General features: G+C 37.9%; 1 protein-coding gene and 1 long non-coding RNA gene across 14 annotated transcripts in view; one reads left to right on the forward strand and one right to left on the reverse strand.

The window, feature by feature from the left end:
* The window catches only part of CDH18 (cadherin 18), a 494422-nt gene that overhangs the window by 242741 nt on the left and 230069 nt on the right, over positions 1 to 21612 (forward strand). For 3 of the 13 annotated variants that reach the window (XM_071453794.1, XM_071453804.1, XM_071453875.1), the window contains exon 1: positions 20547 to 20721. The exons of 7 other annotated variants lie outside the window; for them this stretch is intronic. The gene's annotated coding sequence lies outside the window, so the exon portion shown is untranslated. Of the gene's footprint in view, positions 1 to 19873; positions 20225 to 20315; positions 20335 to 20546; positions 20722 to 21612 lie in introns of those variants that run through there. 3 more of the 13 variants (XM_071453838.1, XM_071453830.1, XM_071453865.1) reach the window with 2 other exon arrangements.
* Positions 15491 to 20247, reverse strand: LOC139603250 (uncharacterized). Its single transcript, XR_011683630.1, has 2 exons — positions 20113 to 20247; positions 15491 to 15921 (listed from the first exon to the last, which is right to left on the reverse strand). It is a non-coding gene; the product is annotated as an uncharacterized lncRNA (long non-coding RNA).

Here is a 21612-nt window from a genome sequence, read left to right on the forward strand (position 1 = left end):
TCTGTACTGACAGCTGGTCTTCTTCCTTGCCTTAAGGCCAGAATTAATTTTTGCTTTACTACACTGATACTGGACAGACCTAGGGAAACCCAGAGTCTGTTCTGGTTTTGCAATTCTTTTGCAGATTCTGTAGTCAGATGTAGACTACTCCCCAGATGTAGACTACTCCCCAGATGTAGACTACTCTTAGGCAGAAACCTCTGTAAACAGAAGAACAGATGCCCTCTTTCTCAAGTGACTGAAGAGTTTCATCTGTAGTAAAGGAGGACATAACATCAGAAATTAAAGGTATTCAAACAGGAACCCTTGAGAAACTTGAGGTGACATCTTTCAAGAGTGTTTTGAATTATTTTAAACTGCTAGTATTACTTTTTAAAGAAGTTTAATTCTTAGAAGATGGGATAGTATAGAAAAAGATAAAGCTTTGGGATCTGTATAGACTAGTAACTGTGATGTAGATCCCCGGAAATCATTTAAGTGTCATAATAGAGTTTAGGAAATACTGTCTGTCATCAACATGAACCCACCTTAGTTGCATAAATTATGTGTTTATAAACAAGATATTCTGGTATCTGTGTCAAACATCTAATTGATACATGTGTTTGAGTTCATACAGCCTACTCAAATTCCCTAAATTATCTGCTTTATCAGCAGTACTTGGATTCAAGAAAACTTGTTTTATGTATCATCTCATATTAGGCAGATTCAAAAATGAAATTGTTAAATTGTTCATTAAACTTCGGGATTACCTGAGGGAAAAGAAAAATATCTACCTAGGAATTGAGGCAACTTTTTCATGTTTAGTAGAAGTCTGAGTAATTAAGATTCATCCATAATCTTGTATTGGTAAATTGCAGGTCAAATAAATACTGGGAGATCATGCAGGTGAAAATATATATTGGTTATATAGTAAAGTATGAGTAAGGCAAGACACAGCAAGTAGAATGATCCTCTAATTTATCTCCTAATGAAAGTAGAGCAATTCAACAGAAGGAAATTTAATACTCCAAAATTAAGTTCTTTCATGATCCAGTATTCTCTTATGATGGCACATTTTTTTCTGAAAATTGCTCTCTTTGGAAACTGCTAATGAACCATCACATAAAATTGCCTCAAAAATAAGTTTCAATACCCTAATATGACAAAGGAAAAAAACCTGAATTGGCCCTTGAATGTGAAGGAATGGGACCAAAAAAAGAAAGGAAAAAGTGATATTATTTCTGTGCATACATAGAAAGGCCACTATTAAAATATAATGTATATCTCAGGTCAACTTATTGCCAAAAACAATGTGAAGAGAGCTATGCAACACAAGAACGTAAAAGAATTATCCAAGATGAGAAAAATAAGTCCCTTGAAATGAGAGTTGAAGAGTTCAATTTAGTCCAGCATGATCTTTAGATATAGGAACAGTGTCAATAGACAAGATAGCTCAAAATTACAGGTTTTACCAGCCTTAGTGACAAAGTGTGTCAATGTGCGTGATTGAAAGTTGTCCAAAATTACCATTTTACTTCTATGCACATTCTAGCTGTCAGGATAATTAATAAAACTGAATTAATAAAGGCAAGGAAAATAGAAAGCATATCACTATTGTAAAGATGAAGTAGATTTCAAAAAGAGAATTTTAAATCCTTTTCTTGGTGTGTTTTTTAGTTTGGGGCATTGGGGGAGAGTTCTAGGTGTTTTTTTGTTTGTTGGTATTTTGTATTTTTCCTTTTTTTCCCTTAAAATACTTATCTCATTAGCTTTGTTCTACACTCACAGGCCTGTAGTTTACAGCAGAGAATCAGATCTAATGATTCCTGCTGGACTTTGTTAATGCAAATCTACAGAGCAGCCATAGCATGCTCAGAGTCTGCATATCTATGTGCACTTTCCTGTCTGCACCAGTCATCACTTGTTTATTTTTTTCCCACTGTATTTATTTTTTTCCTTTACTGCCTTGAGCCCATGGGTTGCAGCTTTTGCACTTTATAGTCACTACATCAGCATTGCTAAAATACAGAATACTGGTGACTTCTGTAGTGATGAAAATACTGTGTTCTTTTAAATTTTCTGTGCTTTCTCTGCACTAAAGGCTTTTTGATTGGTAAAGTATTTGAACCATCTGCTAGAAGACAGGGTAGCTTTCCTAAAGATCCAGTGCTATCTTTCAGGTTACCTTTCAGATTGTGTGTACCTTTCAGATTCCACAACATGTGAATTGTTCAAGAACTGGATGAGAGGGAATGTTTGCAACTGAATATTTGTTGAATAAACAATCCCTTTTAAATCTTTTGTCCTAAATCTTGTTTATTTTTGGTATAGTATATTTGTTCTATCATAGTGTAGAACATATAGAACTATATTTAAAATACATGAAATTTCAAAAATTGGATGGATAAAGTATGAAAAAGGCCATGGATTATATTTAAATATTGAAAGATAATTGACAGCTTCAATTGTCTGTAGCAATCCTGAGAGTCTGGGAAATGTCTGCTCCTTGAAACAAATTTAAACTTTAAGAACACATCTCTTTCTCAGAAACTTTTACCAGAGTTTCTTAACATCAGGTCAGTAGGACAGAATATGGGGAAAAAGCTCACAGTTAGGGTTTCACCTCTAACATTCGGGTTCAAACTTTTGCTTGACTTACTCAGACTTAAAATGAAGAGCCTTGTTTTTTTGTGCCCTCCTTGCCCCAGTGCAGTAACTAGTGCACTAGTTGATAGATTCCCCCTGTAAAATAACTTCTGTATTGGCATTTCACTTACAGTATGGGAACAGATACATGGACTTGATTTAATTTCTGGTTTTCCTCTTATTTTTAAATGACTCGAGAAGAGGCATTTTACAGGGAAACTGATGGGTAATTACTGATGGAAATTTAACAAGGAAAAAAAAGGAAAATAATAAATACTGAAAAAAGAGCAGTGGTGTACAAACATAGTGAAAAACTCAAGACTTTTGGAATGACAGGAAGTAGTAGCAGTTACCAATTTCTAGTGGAATACTTTCTGAAGGTTTGCCTCACACTTTGGGGAGGGAGATAATATCAGAACAAGGAGGGGAATCAGGCACACACCACACACCACAGAGGCTGCAATGTCCAAGATGAGGATAGCCTTTCATGTGCTAATGGCTGAAATCTGATAAATTGATATAACATGAAAACTGATTAGATGTGACACACAGAAACAACTTTAAATCAAAGCAACAGAATCACAGAATCCTAGGAGAGCTCAAGCTTGCTGAGACCTCTGAAGGTCACCCAATCCAAAATCCATGGACCCTGTTCTCCAAGACCATGTCCAGACAACTTTTGTGTATTAGCAGGGATGGCTACTTCACATCTCTCTGGCAAAACTTTGCCACTGTTTGGCCATTCTCAAAGTGGGAACTTGTCCTGGAGGGGACGGGCTGGAGACTGGCCATACAGCCACACCACAGCCGACCAACAGCAAGCCTCAAGAAATAAGAAGCCTCAATTAATGACATCCAGGCAACTTATAGTGAGGAGCAAAGGACTCGCAAATGACTCTGTGACCATTTGGGGGTGGCCATGAAGATCAACAGCCTGTGGTTGGCCAGAAGGCTTCTAGAACATTCTGTGAGAGACTGTGTATATATATCTATCTATCTATATCTATCTATCTATATCTATATCTACATCTATATCTACATCTATATCTATATCTACATCTATATCTATCTGTATATATATATATATATATGTATTTATATGTGTGTGTGTGTCAGCTCCACTTCAGAGTCTTCTGAAGCAGCCTCTTTATGTTTTGTTTTGCACCCGTATTTGTACCCTTTTTATTTATTTAATAAGTACCTTCACTTTTGGCACTTCAGCTGTACCCATCCCTTCCTTGTGGCTGTGCCGCACAACCACACCACCGCTGTGTTCCCAAGACCAGAGGGTTTCCCTGTGTGCCCCACAGATCCCTTGGGGCATTGTTGCCAGCCCATCTCTGGCCACTCTGCTGCTAGCTGTGTCACAGAGATCACCGGTGGTTGGACATGCACCGCAGCACTCACAGCTGACAAACTGTTTCCTGATATTCAGAGGGAACCTCCTGCATTTCAGTTTGTGACCATTGCCTCTGATCCTGCCACCAGGCACCACTGGGCTCCCTCCCCTTTGCACCCTCCCTTCAAGACTGTATATGTATGTTAGTGAGACAACCTTGTGCTCCAGTGCTTTGGAAGCATAGAAAATGGGATCTACTTACCAAAGGACGACTGTATCATCATCACTGTATAATTTTGCTGTTTCATCAGCTCCTATTGTGTCCAACTAGTTGGGAATTAACACCCATTTTGATGAAGGAGCTTCTGGTAAATTACTTTTTCTTACCTGCTTTTTTCCCCCCTTAGGTTTATTTTTGAAAAAGAAGATATGCATTTTCATCAAACAATTTAAAGAAATATTTAAATCCCCTTTTTTTCAAGGAATGAGCTTTAGTATTATATACAGGGATAAGAGATAATAAATATCCCAAACATCTGATTTGCATCATTTCATCTGAAGAACATGGTATACCACAGTATCACAAGTCAAATTTCTCAGTTATTCAATTTAAATTAGAATGATTTGTTATATTGTAAGCTTTTTATCCTTTTTGTTGTACCTCTGCAAATTGGGCAACAGATAGTCAAGTCTGAGGGGTCAGTCAGGCTCAGTAAAAATGGATGCACTAAAAAAGTATTTGAGGAGGCTGAGATCTTTGTTTCTCTAGGTTTTTTAAGAGAATGTTTCATATGAGATGATTTCATCTGTTTCTGTCTCTTCAGATCATCCTAAACAAACTTTCTTTCCTTCTTGTGAGACAAAGAAATTCCATTCTTGCCTCATCAGTCAGTCATTTCCCTAGAGAATTTTTATTTAATGTGTTTTGAATTCATGGAATTTTTCTATGCCTTCCTGCTAGGTCATTTCCCAAAGACCAGTCACCCTAAGCTAATTTCAGAAGCATTTATGTTGGCATTAGCCTTCACTTATGCCAAAAAGAGCACTCATTCTTGCTGTTTTGTCACTCATTATCTTGCAACCATTTGTGTGACGTACTACTTTGTGTAGAATTGCACAAGTAAATTTAGGTTTGTATTTATATCAGAGAAGATGGGGCTGAAGCTGCTTTCATTTGAAGTGCAATGTAATGAAAGCAGTAGCTCACTTTATGGTCCCCATCAATTCTCAAGAAAGCTCTGTAGAGACCACAAAGAACTTGCTGTACTTTGGCAATAGAATGGGCCATTGTGTTTGGGGATTAAAGTTGTCAATCACATTCTCCTCCTCTTCAGTACAGCCAACTTTAAAGAATCTTGGTATTCAGCAACAATTGTTTGAAGTGACAATTACAAAGAGGGAAAAGGGATGGAACTTTTTTCTTTTAACTTTTTAATCTAACCATTCCTTTGAAAACAAAGAGCATAGGTAAGGAGCCCAAAATATGAATTTTATTCCAACACAGCTTTTATTGCTAAAAGAGGTCTTTTCTTGGTCTTCAAGGAATAAAATAACACTGTAGCAACCTAAATCAGCCAAAAAAAAAAAAAAAAGGTGCCAGTAGTACAAATGCATGCAGGAAGTTGTGTGAATTTCAAAATCTTAGAGCAAATGAAAGAAATATCCACAGGAAAAAAAAAAACAACAAAACAACAAAACCCAGTAAATATTTTCAAGTTTGCATTTCCTATACAGAGAACAAAGGGAAAAAATGCAAAGAGGGAAGAATGAAAAACAGTGATTGAGAAGAATTTTTAGATTGATACTAAAAATAGGCAAAGAGGATATAGTATGAATAACAATAATATCTGAAAGTTCTGAACCTAACTTTATTTAACACCTATTAAAAATATCAATACTGAAAGATAAAGATGAAATTCTAATATTAAGTGCACATGGAGTTCACTGAAATTGTGCAAGAGCTGGTGGCAGACAAAAAGGCTTAACAATAAGGTTTTACTATTTCTGTCAAAAAGTAGCCTGTATAGGAAAGACTAGGAAATTGAATGGGATAATTTTTCAAGGGAATAAAATAAAAATACATCTCTGTTTCAACCCTAGCAATAAGACAGAAATAATGAAATAAACCTTAAATACTTTTTATTGCGTAAGATCCTTTGGCAGATATAGAGAGAAGTTACCTTAAATCATTTCAGTGAGTCACTTTTTTTAGTGCATCTCAGTATCTTCATTTTATCATGATGTGATCCCAAGTATTTTTTTCTTGATTTGGCCATCAGATGTATACACATGTATCCATGTAGAGCAACATTGTCTGACAGTTGTTTGCTTCTAGAACACTGTAATACTTTTCACATACAGAAAATAAATCCCCACAGTATGACTATTTTATCTCTAATTTGTATGCTGAAGATATAAGTGTTATTTTGTCTCTCTTTAATCTGCTGACACATTTCCATCTTTCTATAGTCACCCAACTGCTAGATGGACACCAATGATAATGTAAATTTTTAAATGGCATGTAGAAACAACAGTGAAATTTGTTAACAGTAGCAGAATTTAATTCCCAATTCCCATTCCATTAATCTCTGTATTTTTAAGAGGTCCCACTAATGAGTTCTTTCTGTAATTAATCATGTTGACACACTTCAAAGTAGATGATTTAAATCTTAGCTGAGAAGTAAAGAGTCGGCAAACTCTCACTTATTGTAGATTCAGTGACGTTAATAGTGAATTGAATGTGCTATGGGGTTTCTCAGTGTAATACCATACTAGACTTGATCTTGAATTTGTAAAACATTTAACATAAATTACTTTAGTGTATCTCTACTGTTCACTACAAAATGATCTCCAGTTTGTTTCTGGGGATTTTTCTTTTCGCATAGTTGGAAATACACAGATTCCAACAAAAAGGTTATTTGTCACAAGTGATTCCTGCAAAATATGAAAACATTATTTTATCTAATTAGGAAATAGTGGTATGTGTCTGAAAGTTGAAGTTTTTGATAACATTTGTAAAATGTAAACTATATAAATGTTCTAAAAGTGTACTATTGCAAGCAGATCAGCAGAAACCTTTTAGAGGTCCTGCAAGCACATGGAAAGTCACTGCAGTCATAGAAGCTGCTCACTCAAATAATTAGGTCATCTACATGGAAGTTTTTAGAATCCAGGGGCTAATCTGGTATAATGATGACAAAAACTAAAACTGTATAAAGCACCAGTGTCTCTTTTGTGGCTTATGATAGCCCTGAAATCAGTGGATTTTAAATAAAAAAAATTTAAAATTTCACAAAGTGATAAAAATAATGACCACATGTTCCATTGAAAAAATTGATATTGAAGCTCTCATTTGCTACTAGCAATGGAATACAGGAGATACCAAAGATTCTCTGAAAAGGGATTTCCTCAAATCTTCTGTGTTGATAAAGACAGTCAGCATCCCAAGAAAGCCTAGATCCTGTGCCCAACCAGTCTGTCAGCACGCAGTTGTGGGGACCCTTCACTGAACAGTCTTCTGGATCAGGGAGTGATTGGACTGATTTGATCAGGGTCACAAGCCAACAGAGAGACCCCCCTCCCAGGTCTCCACATCTTTATTTGAGTATGTTACCTGCTGACAGTGACTGCCAGCACCCATGAAGCACCCACACCAACAGTTTACAGAACACTCTTTATTAATGAGATTGTGACAAGTTAAGGCTCGCGAGTTGCCATTGGTAGTGTCTGACTGAAAAATGTATTCAAAGTAATATAATGAGAATCTCTAATCCCTAACACAAACTGGCTTGAGATAATCATTCAGCACACATAAGAGTACAGTTCTTACATGATAGAAGGAGAAGAAGACAGGTTCAGCCCATCAACTGATTCCAAAAATTACAATGGAGTCTTCCCTAATTTTGTCCCATTCTTAACTTACTTTTATACTATTTTGCTAAGTCTTGATGGAGCTGGAGTAACTCCAGTACTATATATGTTTGTCACTGATTGGTGTAAAATTCTAAGATATAGTCAATAAAATATAGAATGCTTCTCTGTGAGGGGTGGTGGTAACCTTGGAGACAGGTAGCTTTGGTATAGAAGTGTGCATCAGTATGACATCTGTGATCTCACCATGGCTGCTGGTTCAACAGCAAGGCATCTTTTTTCTCCCTTGATTAACACCTCATACTGTTATTAACAGTATCCTTGACTAACATATCCTCATACAGGGATTATCAGCTACAAGGTGCTACCGAGATCCCTCCCTTGAAAGGATTTTAACAAAGTCTGGCTGCAGTGTATCCTCTCTACTCCACCCTCCATTTCATTTCCCTTATCATGATTTCTGGGGGTAAATCAGGCATGATGACTGCGTCCCATGCAGGAGTGCAACTGCATTTCACCTGAAAATTTCTACACTAACTCCTGTTAGAGTGTGAATATAACTTCCCAGTTTTCTCTGAACCCCCCAGCCATTTTCCCACATTCTGATACTCAGAAAACAAATGGTGGGAAAAGGCAAAAGAAGGAGAGGGTCATAATGAAGCTAAAGAATTTCATAATTGGAGGCTTTACAGTCTGTTTTGACTGCTTCTTAAATCAGAGGAAAGAAATAAACTGATTTTAGAATTTGTCTGAAGACAATCTCAATAGGAAGAAGCAAAAGTGTATTGTTGATGATCATGCATCTTTCATCTGGCAGCTATGAAACGTGGGGGAGAGTGTCTAGAGAGTCTTCAATTTTCAGGATGTCATCATTGACACTGACTAAACTTTCTTATACTGGCAGTAATATCCAACTTATCAGGCAAGCCAGGAGTATAATCTCTGAAATCATCAACAAAATTTTGTTCTTTAAGAGATTGTGAATGAAGAGCATTTTGTTCATTTTTTCTCTAGAGCCTCTCACTCAAAACATCGGTTCAACATGCTAGTCTTCAAGAAAATGTGATAGCTGAAAAGACAGACCAGTGCTTAAAGCATATTGATACCTTCCATATTATAAAGACACTTTATCTACTTTAAGGTATGACAGAAATGTCTTCAGGAAATGTTTTATGTTTACCTGAGAACTGCATGGGAAGAAACTTCCATGCGCACAAAAATGGTGGTATCTCTGAGCCACTAATAAGATTTGAATCTCTAAAAATAATCAGTCATGACTGGTTCTTGGTATTTCCTTGACATTATGAAATAGTATCTGTTTTACAAGTCAATTAACATTTTTTAGTCACAGTAGACTGACATGAGTCATCAATTTAACAGTCCTAAATTTTGGCATATTATGCATCAATAGACATCATTTCTTGCTCATTCTTTTCATAGCTAGGTTTATTAGATTTTTTTTTTGAAAACTCACAAAATCACATCAGCAATGAAGACACGGGATCCTATTTTGATAAACCATATAACATAGGAGACATTCCAAACTAGAACCAATTTCAGTATACAGATGATTGACTTTCTTTCCATTGCAGAATACAACTAAGATTTGTCTTAGGTATAGCTAAGAAGAAAACCTGGTTTTCAGAAATTACTGTGAATTTTTGTTGAAAAACAAATAATTTTTTAAAACTATTCAGTGGCGGTTTTTATTTTCACATTTTCCTGTATGTGTGTGATTATTATACACTTATTACTTTGTTTTAGTTGCATTTGTTTAAAATGCTAAAATGATGGCAGCTTTATAAATAAAATGGTTCTCTTACCTGTATCAGGCACTAGTGTTTGGTTTTATCTAATAAGTTTTTGCATTATATATCATTGGTTTTGTTTGGGGGAAGAGTATAGTGAAAGAAATGCGACTTTTTTGAGAAAAAAAAAAAAATCCCTTTTCCTAGCTCCTGTCAAAGTTCTACCAAGGCTTTTTAAGTTGACTGTATACTATTTAAATTCATGCATTTATATGAATGCTTCTCCCTGCTATCAGCAGTTTAAAGCTATCACATCTATCAGTTCTGGAGCTGGCTTTTGCTGGTCTGAAAGCCAGATGGTTTTGTCTTCTGATGTGTTCTCCTTTCCAGATCTTTCCCCAGTGCTTGCTCACCCTTTAAAGAAGCTAAGGGCAGTGTGTTTCCCTGTTCTGTTGTACTGCTGAACGCAATGCCCAGCAGGAGGTTTTAAGAGTTGTTTTCCACTGTAGAAACAAGGAGCAAACCCTACTCATGGGAAGTAGAAGGGTGGCCAGGTTAAAAAAAAGAGAAAAAAAGTAGAAGAAAATTTCTGTGTATCAATTACTGTCTTGCAAGTAAAAGCCCTTGACATGGTCTATAGGTATTCAAGCACCTTTCCCCCGTGTGCCTACCCCTGGGTTGGCTTGTGGTGGTTGGTGTAATGCATGCAGTGCCAGCAGTTTTTGTGATTGCTGCATGCCTTGCTGCCCTCAGGTGTGCAGCGCCCCTCAGGATCACATCAGTGCAGATGGCTGGTGCACTTTGTACATCATCTGGCTTCCCCCTCTAGGCATGGGAAAGGTTTTGGACAACCTTGAAGGGCAGATGCTCTCAAGGAGTGTTTCTGCTTCTGGATCTTTCTTCTTTCCCCTTAGTAATATGAGGACTTCAGAAAAGTTTAACACTTTCCAGGCAGAAAAGTCTGAGTTATCCCCTGACTAGTTTTGAAAATGTATGTTCTGTAACAGGTTCTTTGAATGTAGGTTTCCATAAAATTAACAAAGGCACATTAATAACTAACATTAGATAAAGAGTGGTTTATCTTCCAACTTTGGTGATACTTAAGAGTCTTTTTACAGTAGATGGGCTTAAAAAAAAACTACAGCAGAAACAAAGAAATTAGAAAACACATTATTAATTAAAAGGCATATTAAAGGACTTAGGTCTTGAACATGGAAGTAAAACTTTAAATTTAATAATGTCTGTGTTGGAATTTAATAATGTCTGCTTATTAATACTGATATTGCATTGGGACAAAAAAGAATAGTGCTGGAGATCGATTTTTCCTACTCATTTAGGTGCTTATGGTGATGTACTGATTCCATTAAATGCCACTGATAAAAATATTTTTAGATGTGGTACAACATCAAAAAAATTTTGTGGTCAAATAAAGGTCAAAATCAAATTATTATTAAATGAAATTAATATTACCTAGTATAAGCTTAAAACATCTGAATATACAATAGTCCACATACAGTAAGTGTTAAAACACAGGCAGTAAAATGTTATATGCATAAATTTATGCATAGTGTACACTGAGTTTTCATTTACAGCAATAAAGCTCCACTTCTATTGAGTCATTCAGAAGAATTAGAAAGGATCAGGCCCTATATTATAAAGGGCTAGAAAGAGAGAATAAATAAACTTTAAGCTTTGAAAAATGTGTTAAGTATTTTTATCTTAAAAATTCTTTAAGGAACAACTGGTTAACTCTTCCTTGCCAATCATGATTTTAAATAGTTATGGGATTAGATCATGCTTTTCTGTTGCACTAAAAATGAATATTGTAAACCCAGTAGTTTTCTTATTGCATAGTCTGTTATTTGCATCCATACAGATAAGTCTAGCCCTTTTAGTAATACATAAAAATTTCTGCTTTTTTTTTCTCATTGCAGATCCTATAAATATAAGAATTTGACTTGATGGTCTTTAGCACAGCCGACTGAGACAATAATTTCTTACCACGTTGAGAAATAAGACTGGCTGGTTCATTGGGTGACTGGCATGCAAAGCTATTATAGGTGACTAATGTGCAAAATACTTTTGCTATTGTCAATATAGGAAAGGAAAAAGGAACTACTGGTCTGTTTTTAAAATATGTAGCTTAGTTTTGCAGTTTCAAAGAAACTTCCAATACAGGTTCACCTGTCAGCTTGCATACTATCCTATTGCTCATGTTGTTGACAAAGGTGCTAAATAGTGTCTAGACCAATCTTGACTCTTGATCCATGTGATTCTGAGAGTCTTGCAGTCCAGCCAGACTTTCACTACCTTATGTTCTATGCAACCAATAAAGTCCTTAAGTATGACTATGGGGATATTGGGAGAGAATGTGTCAAAAGTTTGACTCAGGTTGAAGGAAAGTATTTGTCCTGCTGTCTACATCCACTTGTTTCATCAGAGAGGACAAGTTTATCAGGCAAGATTTCCTCTTGGTAAATCCATACTTGCCAGTCCAACTCAGGCTGCTGTCCTGAAAAGCTTTTTGGGGACTTGCTTTATAAATTATATAGGGATGCAAGTAAGGTTGACCAGCCTTGTGGTTCTGTGGATATTCCTTCTTACTGTTTTTGGAAATGAAGATGATCAAAGGGCTGAAACACCTCCCCTGTGAAGATTGGCTGAGAGAGTTTTGGTTGTTCAGCCAGGAGAGGAGTCTCTGGAGAGACTTTACTGCAATCTTCCTCCAGTATGTAAAGATGCCTGCAGATTATGGCAAGGGCATGTAGTACTAAGACAAGGGACAGTGCCTTTAAGAGAAAAGAGGGTAGGTTTAGATTGGATTTTTCTTCACTGGGAGGGTGGTGAGGCACTGGCATAAGTTCCTCAGAGAAGTTGAGGATGCTCACTTCTGGGATTGTTCAAGTCTATCTTGGATGGTGCTTTGAGGAGCATGATCTAGCAGAAAGTGTGCCTGCCCATGGCAGGAGGGTTTAAACTAGATGACCTTTAAAGGTCTCTTCCAAACCAAACCTTTCAGTTATTCTGTAGCAGGGAGTATCTCCCCAATGACAACAGTCACTCCATTCAACACTGCTGGATGTATCCTGTCCCATTTTGCATTTCTCCTGTTTACATCCACACCTCTAAAATGATTGAAAGAATGAGGCATTTTATCAGCAGATGGAACATATTTTCTTAAAAACTCCTGAAGCCAGTAAATTGAGTTACCAAATACAGGAGCTGTTAACCATTAGAATTAGAAAAGAAGAATACCAAGAGAAGTGGCTCTTCAGTTCTTCAGTTTCTTAAAGCAAAATTAGAACCTTCCTGCACTATATGCATCAATCAAACCTCAGTTGTTAGGCTTACTACCAGAGAAAGTGAGTGGAGTCTTTTGTCTTGTCTTGCATGTGACTGCCTACTTAATGGTTCCTTCTTGGCTAGAATCTATAGAATTGCCATTTCAATCATTTCCTCAAGGGGAGCCACTCTCCATGAGCTTTGATTTAATGGTAGAAAGAATCAGAAGAATAAAACAATGACAACAGCTTATCAGATGTTATATCAAAACAGAATTGACGAATTCTACTTTTTCAAAAACTTTTTTTCATTTTGGAAGATATGGGATCAAAACCAAAGTATTTTAGTAAGCCTTTTTATGGGAACAACACTTTATATGATGTGCCTTTCCTACACCTTTAGTGAACAGATGGGTAGTAATCGGTTATGAGTGCAGTCGGAGCACTAAAGAAAATGTTGCCATTTTTTCTCCTGCTAGCCATTTATCTATTTAATTCTTTGACAGAATGGAGGAAATGTAACTAAATGTTCTGTTTTAATTAAAATGAAAGTAAATCTATTAGTCAGGGAAACTCTGTGTTCTGTTTATGCTTGGGGAATAGAAAAAACATATGTCTCTGCTTCATTGCTTGTCACCATCTAACACGAGGTTATTTCTTGTTGCTTATTTAGCCTATTAAACAGATCATACTATTCATAAACTTGATTTTTCTTAATTCTAACTAATTACAGTGGGCACTAATAAGTAAATAGCAAAAGAAAAGCACATCCTGAGAAGCATTCCAGTAGATGGTGGTTCTATTAAATAAATGGCAGCCATGACATTACCTATATGGAAGCAAGTAGTTGGCTTGTGGAACTGCAGTATTTCTTTACATAAAAATAAGGAGAGTCAGAATCAAATTGCTTCTTGACTCTCATTTCCATTTCTTCAGTTGTCATACTGCCTGGCTAGGGAAATGAAATGGAGGGGCAGCAGGGAGGGGCTTTTACTTTGGTGATACTAGAGACTTAACCCCACTGGACTTTTTAAACCTTCAATAAAATCTTATGATCTACCACTTGTGCTAAGCACACTGGAGAGGGATAGACACACAAGGCTAGGCACTGCAAAATAGGAAGGATGCTGTACCTACACATTAGCCTTTATGGGGAAGAATCTCCATCAGACACAGTGCTGAAGGGTGCTGATGTGGACAGCATTATATGGCTTTTAATCTTATTTTCTCATTTGACACTTCTAAATAAAAATGTTGTCAACCCAAGCTTTCAGAATTTGGAAGTGACCAAGAAGTTTATCCTTTGTTTCACTTCCACTGCTTCTTCCTCTTTCAGAAACACAGATGAATCTTTTTTCCTACTCTAATTGGAAATTAGTTTAATCCAGTTAAGAGAACCACTGGGATTAGACATTAACTGACTCTACAGCCCTGCACTAAACACTGTTGTCCCACAAATTATAGGTGATTCAACAACTAGGAGCTCTGCTACAAAGCTCAGCAAATTTCAAAATTCAATTTTGTCCTATGTTAGTGCTCAGTATAATTACAAAACATGGCTACTAAAATATAGTGCAAATTTTTCCCCTTGTGATAAAGAAGGCCAACAGAATCCTGGGCTGTACTAGAAAAGCATTACCAGCAGCTTAAGGAGAGTTGTCCATTGCCCTGGTGCTGGTGAGACCATTTGGAGTGCTGAGTCCCATTCTTAACCCCTCAGTGCCCAACTCATGATCATGTACTAGAGCAAGTGCAGCAAACAGTCATGTACCTCGTTCATGGATCAGAATATTCACCATATCAGGTGAAGCAGAGAGGTAGTGCTGTTTGGCCAGGAGACAAGAAGGCTCTGGGGAGGTATTACCAAAATGTAAAAAATACCTGATGAAGCAGGGCAGCTAAGGAAGAGGAAACGAGACTCCTCTCAGTGGCGCCCACTGACTGGGTGTGAAACTATTAGCATATATTGCTATATTTAAGTATTTTGTTGGTCATGCACCTTTTTGGAAGGAGCAAAACGACATCTGTACACATCTTCATACTGGAAGAAGTGCTAAAAAAGAATGACTGGAAAAACATACAGCTATTGTACAGGGAAAATAGGGTACAGTACAGAAGGACTGCTAAGTTTCAGTGAAGATTCTATATCAAAAATTACCCAATTTTTCTTTCACATATCTTCAGCATCATTCAGCATTATGGTTTCAATGGAAAGGATATTCCAACTTCAGTAGAAGTTGCATCATCATCTTGTAACATATTCCATTTCCCCTTTTTTTGATCTGGCTTTAGCATACTGTGTGCTGAGTCTAAGAGAAGCAATTTCTCTATCTTAGTAAAGATAAAAAATACATAATATGCCCCAGAAATAATGTCCTTTTGGATTATATTATGAAAATCTGTCTTTATATTATCGCAGAAACCTTTGCTTGTTAGTATTTTCCTACCACTAAGCAATACTTTATTAAAGCTATCATTACAGTAGGAAAGAAGGTTGTATCACACTACCAGCTGTAAAAGCCAAACTCCACCAAATATAATGTTCATAATTTGAAATAGGGCATATTAGTATCTGATGTTTTGTAAAGAGTACCTGAATAACCATTCACAAGAATTCAGAGGGAATCTTGACTTGAGAGGATTTAATACTGGTCTGTGTATGAAAAAGGTTTATTTTTGACTACATTAATTTCAAAGCCATCAAGATAATTTCATTGACAGGTTTAAACTTACAAAAATGTCACCCATTACACATGAACATTATACAGTTACCAAGATGTATCCCATTTTACACTGGTCAGTGCATGATCCACAATTACACAATTGTATTAGTTTCCCAGGAAACAGCCCAATTAAGCAAGTTTCTTGATTGAATAATGTCTATTATAAACATTAGTGAGAAATTCCACAGGATGGGCAGAAAGGTCTACTAATGTCTAAGTTAAGTACTTCACTGCCTTCAGCTGAGCCTTCTTTCTTGTCTGTTTCCATGCAGACACTGAGAGATTGACACACTATGCTCTTCTTTTGTGGCCCTTTATTTTGTTTTCCATCTTTCCTGCATTCAGAAAGGGACTGATTAGCTCAGAGTTTTATGGTAACAGGTAGCAAAATGCCAGGCATTATGTTGTTTTCTCCAAGTCCTGTCAGTATATTTTGCCTGCTGTTTCATGGAATACTAAAGGCAAGTGACTATATTATCACAAGTTTTTGTGACTGGCAACTGTTATTGGCATCATATATCTAGGAACAGCTGTTGTTGTTTTATTAGAAAATACTCCAGTGATGCTTAGTGTAGAAAGGAGCCAAGGCAGTATCAGCAGTGTCATTCCCTCTGCAATTAGTATAGTGTAGAATTTGCTAACCTGTATTAAAAATTTACTTTTTCTAATCAACTATTTAAATTTTCTAGAGGAAATGCATGCCTTACAGAATATTCAGAGACCATATGCAAAATAAATTGTCTTAATCCTATTTCCTCTGAATATTGTGCACATTACCAAATTAAAACTAAAAATATGGAGGCATGATATGAGAAACCTCCAGAGAGTCTTCATTAGGAGCATGAAGATAGCTCATTTGTATGTTCATTTACTAGACAAGTTAAAAATTTCTGTCCCACTGTTATGTATCAGAATATGAAAATTTTTACTGCCATGATCTATTTTGGTATGATTTTCTGTTAGCTATCTAGAGATGGGAATGTAACAATATTGTAACAATGTAACAATTTGATATCAAAATTATTTTTGCCTTTTTATATTTTACTACATTTAAGTCCTCTTCGAAATTGAAATAGCAGTAGTGTGGTGAGTCAATTATGTCTCATTGTGATTCATCATCAAACTATATACATTATATTTATATTCAACTTGACATATTAACGCTTTTTAACTCGAGGCCCCATATTAATTCCACTTGGTGATATATTTTTGGATGACCATTTCTAAAGAACTGTCATTAGTAAACCACACACAAATTTTAAGAAAATTCATTTCTGCATAAATTAGTAGCTGTAAGAATATTTATTAATAAAAGCAAATTAAAATGTTCATCTACTAAGACAAGAAACAGATATTGCTGGAGAGTGTCAAATATGTTCTTAGACGTATGTTTGGGACCAGCTCTTATGTGCTGCAGCTGAGAAGAAAAATAATGATTAGTGAATGTGAAATTTGTGGCAGGAAATGGTAGAATCCTTTGTTTTCACTCTTTCAAAACTAGGAAAAAGGGAAGGGGTTTGTAATTTTGTGCAGACTGAGAAGACGCTGCTGGAAGTAAGGGTTACTATGTTATTCCCTGATGCTTTTGAACAAGAATATGAAAATTCCCAGAGCAATTGCTCTCAGTGTGTGAGCAGAGGTACCTGGCAGCAACTGAGCAAATTTCCTTCAGCTGCAGCTATTAGAGTACACAAGTTTAAGAAAGAGTTGGACTTAAACTTGGCAACATCATTATCCCAATGTGATCTTAGCCATTCCTCATCTATCTGTCTTGCGTACAGAAACTTTGTAATCTATAAACGAGCTGGAATCTTCATTACTTTTTGTATAAATGAACCACTTAGTGTTTTTCTAATTGGTTGACTGTTAGCTGGATGATTAGTTCTCTAGCAGTTACCTGCAAGACAATCAATTCATGTTTAGCATATTAAACACCCCCAAAGAGAGACTGATTTTATGAGCATATTCTATTACTTATTAACTGGAGCTGCAAAACAATATTTTTTTTAATCTGCAGAAACTAGTTTTCTTTTGGTACAGCTGTATATTTCCTTCATAACTAGTCTATGTCCTTTTCAGTACTGCTTTTAAATATAGCAAGTCCCGAAGTTAGAAGGGACAAAAAGAGCCTCTTCTTCTCTTCTACCCCTGCAATCATTGTCAGGAGCTCTTCAGTCTGGGAAGGGAACTTATTTAACGTGATTGATGAAGTTCTGTATTTTGATATATTGCTAGAATTGTGTAAGTTTGCTGGATTCCTTAGGCAAGACCCATGCATACAAGGACTTCAAGGGTTATATCCAAATTTCCCTGGAATCCCTTTGGGAATACTGCTGGAGTCCCAGACAGTAACTTCATTTTGAGGTTCTTTTCATCACACTTTTTTTCCCCATGACAAATTCAAAATCTTTTAGCATTGAAACTGATGAAAGGATTGACCTAACATCAGTAACACCAAATCTCAGTATTTAGTCTTAAAATGTAGGCTTAAAAGAAATGTCAGAGTTCATTGAGGCTAGTTTTTTCAAACTGTCAGCTTTTTCCTTGAAATGGCATAATTTTGAATTCTTAAGAAAACTTTGATCATTGTCTATCAAATTAGCCTGCAACAGTGGATATAATCCCTTTAAACAGATATTCTTTACTCCTGCCTCTGAGAAGTCTCTAAAATATGTCAATACAAGTGCATGTGCATGTATTTATTTTATATGTATATATGAAGAAAGAATTGCAGATTTTCACCTTCTAAATGCTTTTCGAAGCATCAAGACTTCCCTCTGCTTGTCAAACATCTTATTGCAGAAACAAATTATTTGATGACACATGTTCTGAGTATCTGGTGAATATTCATAATTTTGTCTTATTCACTGGAAATTACTGAGAAAATACCTTAAAATAAAATGTTTTGCTTCTAGCCATATCCCTGGGTTGTTACACCTAAGCAGCATGTCATCCAAGGGTAGGTAGGCTGAAAGGTAACCCTGTATTTTATCCCTTTCAGTTTATGCACTGAGGTGGGAATCTTTGGAAGATGGTTTGACATGAATTCGTTTTCATGTTATATTGTCTGGAGTTTAAGAGAATGAAAGGAAACATGTCTTTTCACTCCTTTTTTGACTCCTTTTTTCCCCTCCTTGTTACTAATACAACTACTTCCCTGGCAAAGAGATTAAAAATTTGCTTCTGCCATAGTGCAGTAAAATAGTGAAAGCATCTGGGTAGAAGCAGCCCATCCCCCAGATCATGAGATCTCTCTGAATCTGGAGCTATGCACAACCTAACAGAAGTTGCATGAGAGAGAACACTCTGAAGACTGTGTATTAAAGCATTGATTCATATGTGCTGCAGCTGCAAGCCAGAGGAGATATAAATTGCAAATTGAAACAGCTTCCATTTCATTCCCTCCAAGAGCTTACATCCCCCAAATTCAAACAACTAGCTGCTTCTTGCCTTCAATTCCCTATCCTGCTAGCAAAATCATTTTTAATGTATGTCACTGAGCAGCTCAGAGCGATTTTGTTTGAAAAGTTCTCAAAATCCAGCAGCCCAAGTGATCTCAGTGAGCAGTGTTGTTCTTTCCATCTAATCTGGTGTAACAGCTTTCCTTCTGGTTATGTTAAATTGTAGAATTACTCTTTTCAGCTCTGCTTTTCAAATCTAGATCATTTTTACATGGGGTACCTCTCATTTATACTTCAGATGCTGCTTCTGACTGTAAAACATTAAAAAAAAAATTTAAAAAAAAAAGGCAGTAGCTTTCTTTTCTTTCATCCTGTCATTTCCTGCTGGAGCTTTGGGACTCAGGCACACTGGTTTCATGGCTCACTCCAGGATACATGTCCTGCTGGCTGGAAGCAAAGCTCCTTTGCACCAGCAGGGAATGTGCCAGGGCTTTCACTTATATGTTAATTACATTTTTAATATGCTGCTTTAGCAGGTTGAGTAAGCAGAGTATGACACGGTTGCCCCGTTCCTGAAACCCTGAATCAGGAGAATGCCATTAATCTTAATTCCGAATAAGGTGTGTTTGGAGTAAAGATGTTATACAAGGTCCAGATTTTTGAATTACTTTTGCACCAACCAGCCTGCCTTGATCCAGACCAGCCTGAAAGGGCACAAATTATCCACCAGCTTACAGTCACTGGTGTAGTGATATGAATATAGGCATGTCAGAGGGCAGGAAATCTTTAAAGGAGTGGGACTGATCTGGTAGGGGACGGGTTGCTAACGTGGCACCTCCTGTGCCCCACCAGTATTGGAAGGAGGCATTAAAGGGAATCATTCAGTCTGAATCTTACAGCCGGACCGTGTGGACGGCTGATGAACGAGTCAGCAGTGGAATGTTTAGCAGGCTGTGACGACTTTGCCCAGAAATAGGAAAATTTATCGCCGGTTTGCCACAGCAGTACCGTACTGCCCGCTTTCGGTGGTGCGCCCTTTCTGTGCACTCCCGCCCCGCTCGGCAGCCCAACCCTCCCGGCTCCCGGCCCCCCTTCCCGGCACCGAATTTAGGGGCTCGCTGTCACCAAGCTGGAGCCGTCCTTCTTCTGCACCTCAAGCACGAACAGGGGGGTTTCGCAGCCGCCGCGCAGTTACCGGACAAAGATATCCCTGTGCCCGAACACACCGGTTATATCGGTACGGGAGGACGGACGGACGGACGGATGGATGGATGGATGGATGCATGCATGCATGCATGGATGGATGGATGGATGGATGCATGCATGCATGCATGCATGCATGGATCGGTATGTAGATGGCTGAATCGCGCATCTGCCCGAGAGCCGGGGCTAGCCCGGCTCTGCCATTGCGCGCAGGAGGCTGCTTGCATCCCCAAAGAGCTGGGAAGGGAGAAAACAAGGCGGGGAGGGGAGAAGAGCGGGGGCGGGCAGGGAGGGGAGGCGGGCGGGCGGGCGCGGAGCGGGGCGGGGGCGGGCGGGCGGCGCGGCCAATCGCCCGGGCTGCCGGCGCTGCAGGAGCGGCGGCGCGGGGCTCGGGGCTCCGAGGGATGCGGAGCCGGGGCCCGGTACCTCTCTGAGGACGGCGAGCGGCTGTGCCGCCAGCACTGCGAAAAGTCCCCATTTGCTTCTTATAAATTAAAGTGCCTTGTCACCAGTTAGGGCAAGTCAGCCAAGGTAAGGCTTAAATAAAATGACACTTTAATATGTGGCAACATGGATATTTCTGTACAGCGGTGCCGCTAACACAGACTTCTAAGTAGCGCAAAATATTTTGTGCAATAATGCTGTCGTAGTGGGTGCACAACCTGTAATTTGTCTGTGTTAAAGTTGCCGCTGGTACGTAAGCCTTACCCTTGTGGTGCTGTAGGAGCGTGTTTGCTTATCCGAGGCAGTTGCAAAGGGACCTGCAAAATACAGGCGTAGAAAGGTAGCGGCGCTCTGTGTATGTGTTTGTGTGTGACCGTGTTCGTAATACCTACAGTTCTGCTCCTTAACTTATGGGGATAATGTGCAGATGCATTTTAATGGTGACGGCAGACAGATTATTCTTTGCCTCAACTCACATATGTGAGCCTTTTTATACAATAAAACCGCATGCCATGTTGAACTATATGTGAAGAACATTAGGCTTGGTATTTGAATAGCAATTTCAGGGGTTTGGGTTCCCCCCCTTCCCCCCCCCCTCCCCCCCCATGTTTGTAACATTATGTGTGATAACTGAGGATTGAAATTGCAGCAAAAGAAGACCTCCTGCGGATTTGCCTTTAGCTGCTTGTTAAAGCTTAAGCAGTCACCTAACTTTACTTTGGGTAAAGGGCACTGTAAATAATGCACAGGCAGAAATAAATCCTCTCTTCATCTCCTCCTAGCACACCCCAATAGTACCTCACCTAATGAACAAAAACTACCATGTACCTTTACTTCACACCACATTTTGACTGATGGAACTGTCAGTGGTCTGGAGCTGAGTGTTTTGGCAAGCAAGGAGTTCCCTAGGATGACTTTGCTAATGTGTGTCTCTGAAAACAGCATAGTCCTGAACCTGTGTGTGTGTGTGTATGCGTC

The sequence above is a fragment of the Agelaius tricolor genome, unplaced genomic scaffold (assembly GCF_023055355.1).
Source record: "Agelaius tricolor isolate 1412-34295 unplaced genomic scaffold, bAgeTri1.0.p SCAF_2, whole genome shotgun sequence".
NCBI classification, from domain to species: Eukaryota; Metazoa; Chordata; class Aves; order Passeriformes; family Icteridae; genus Agelaius; species Agelaius tricolor.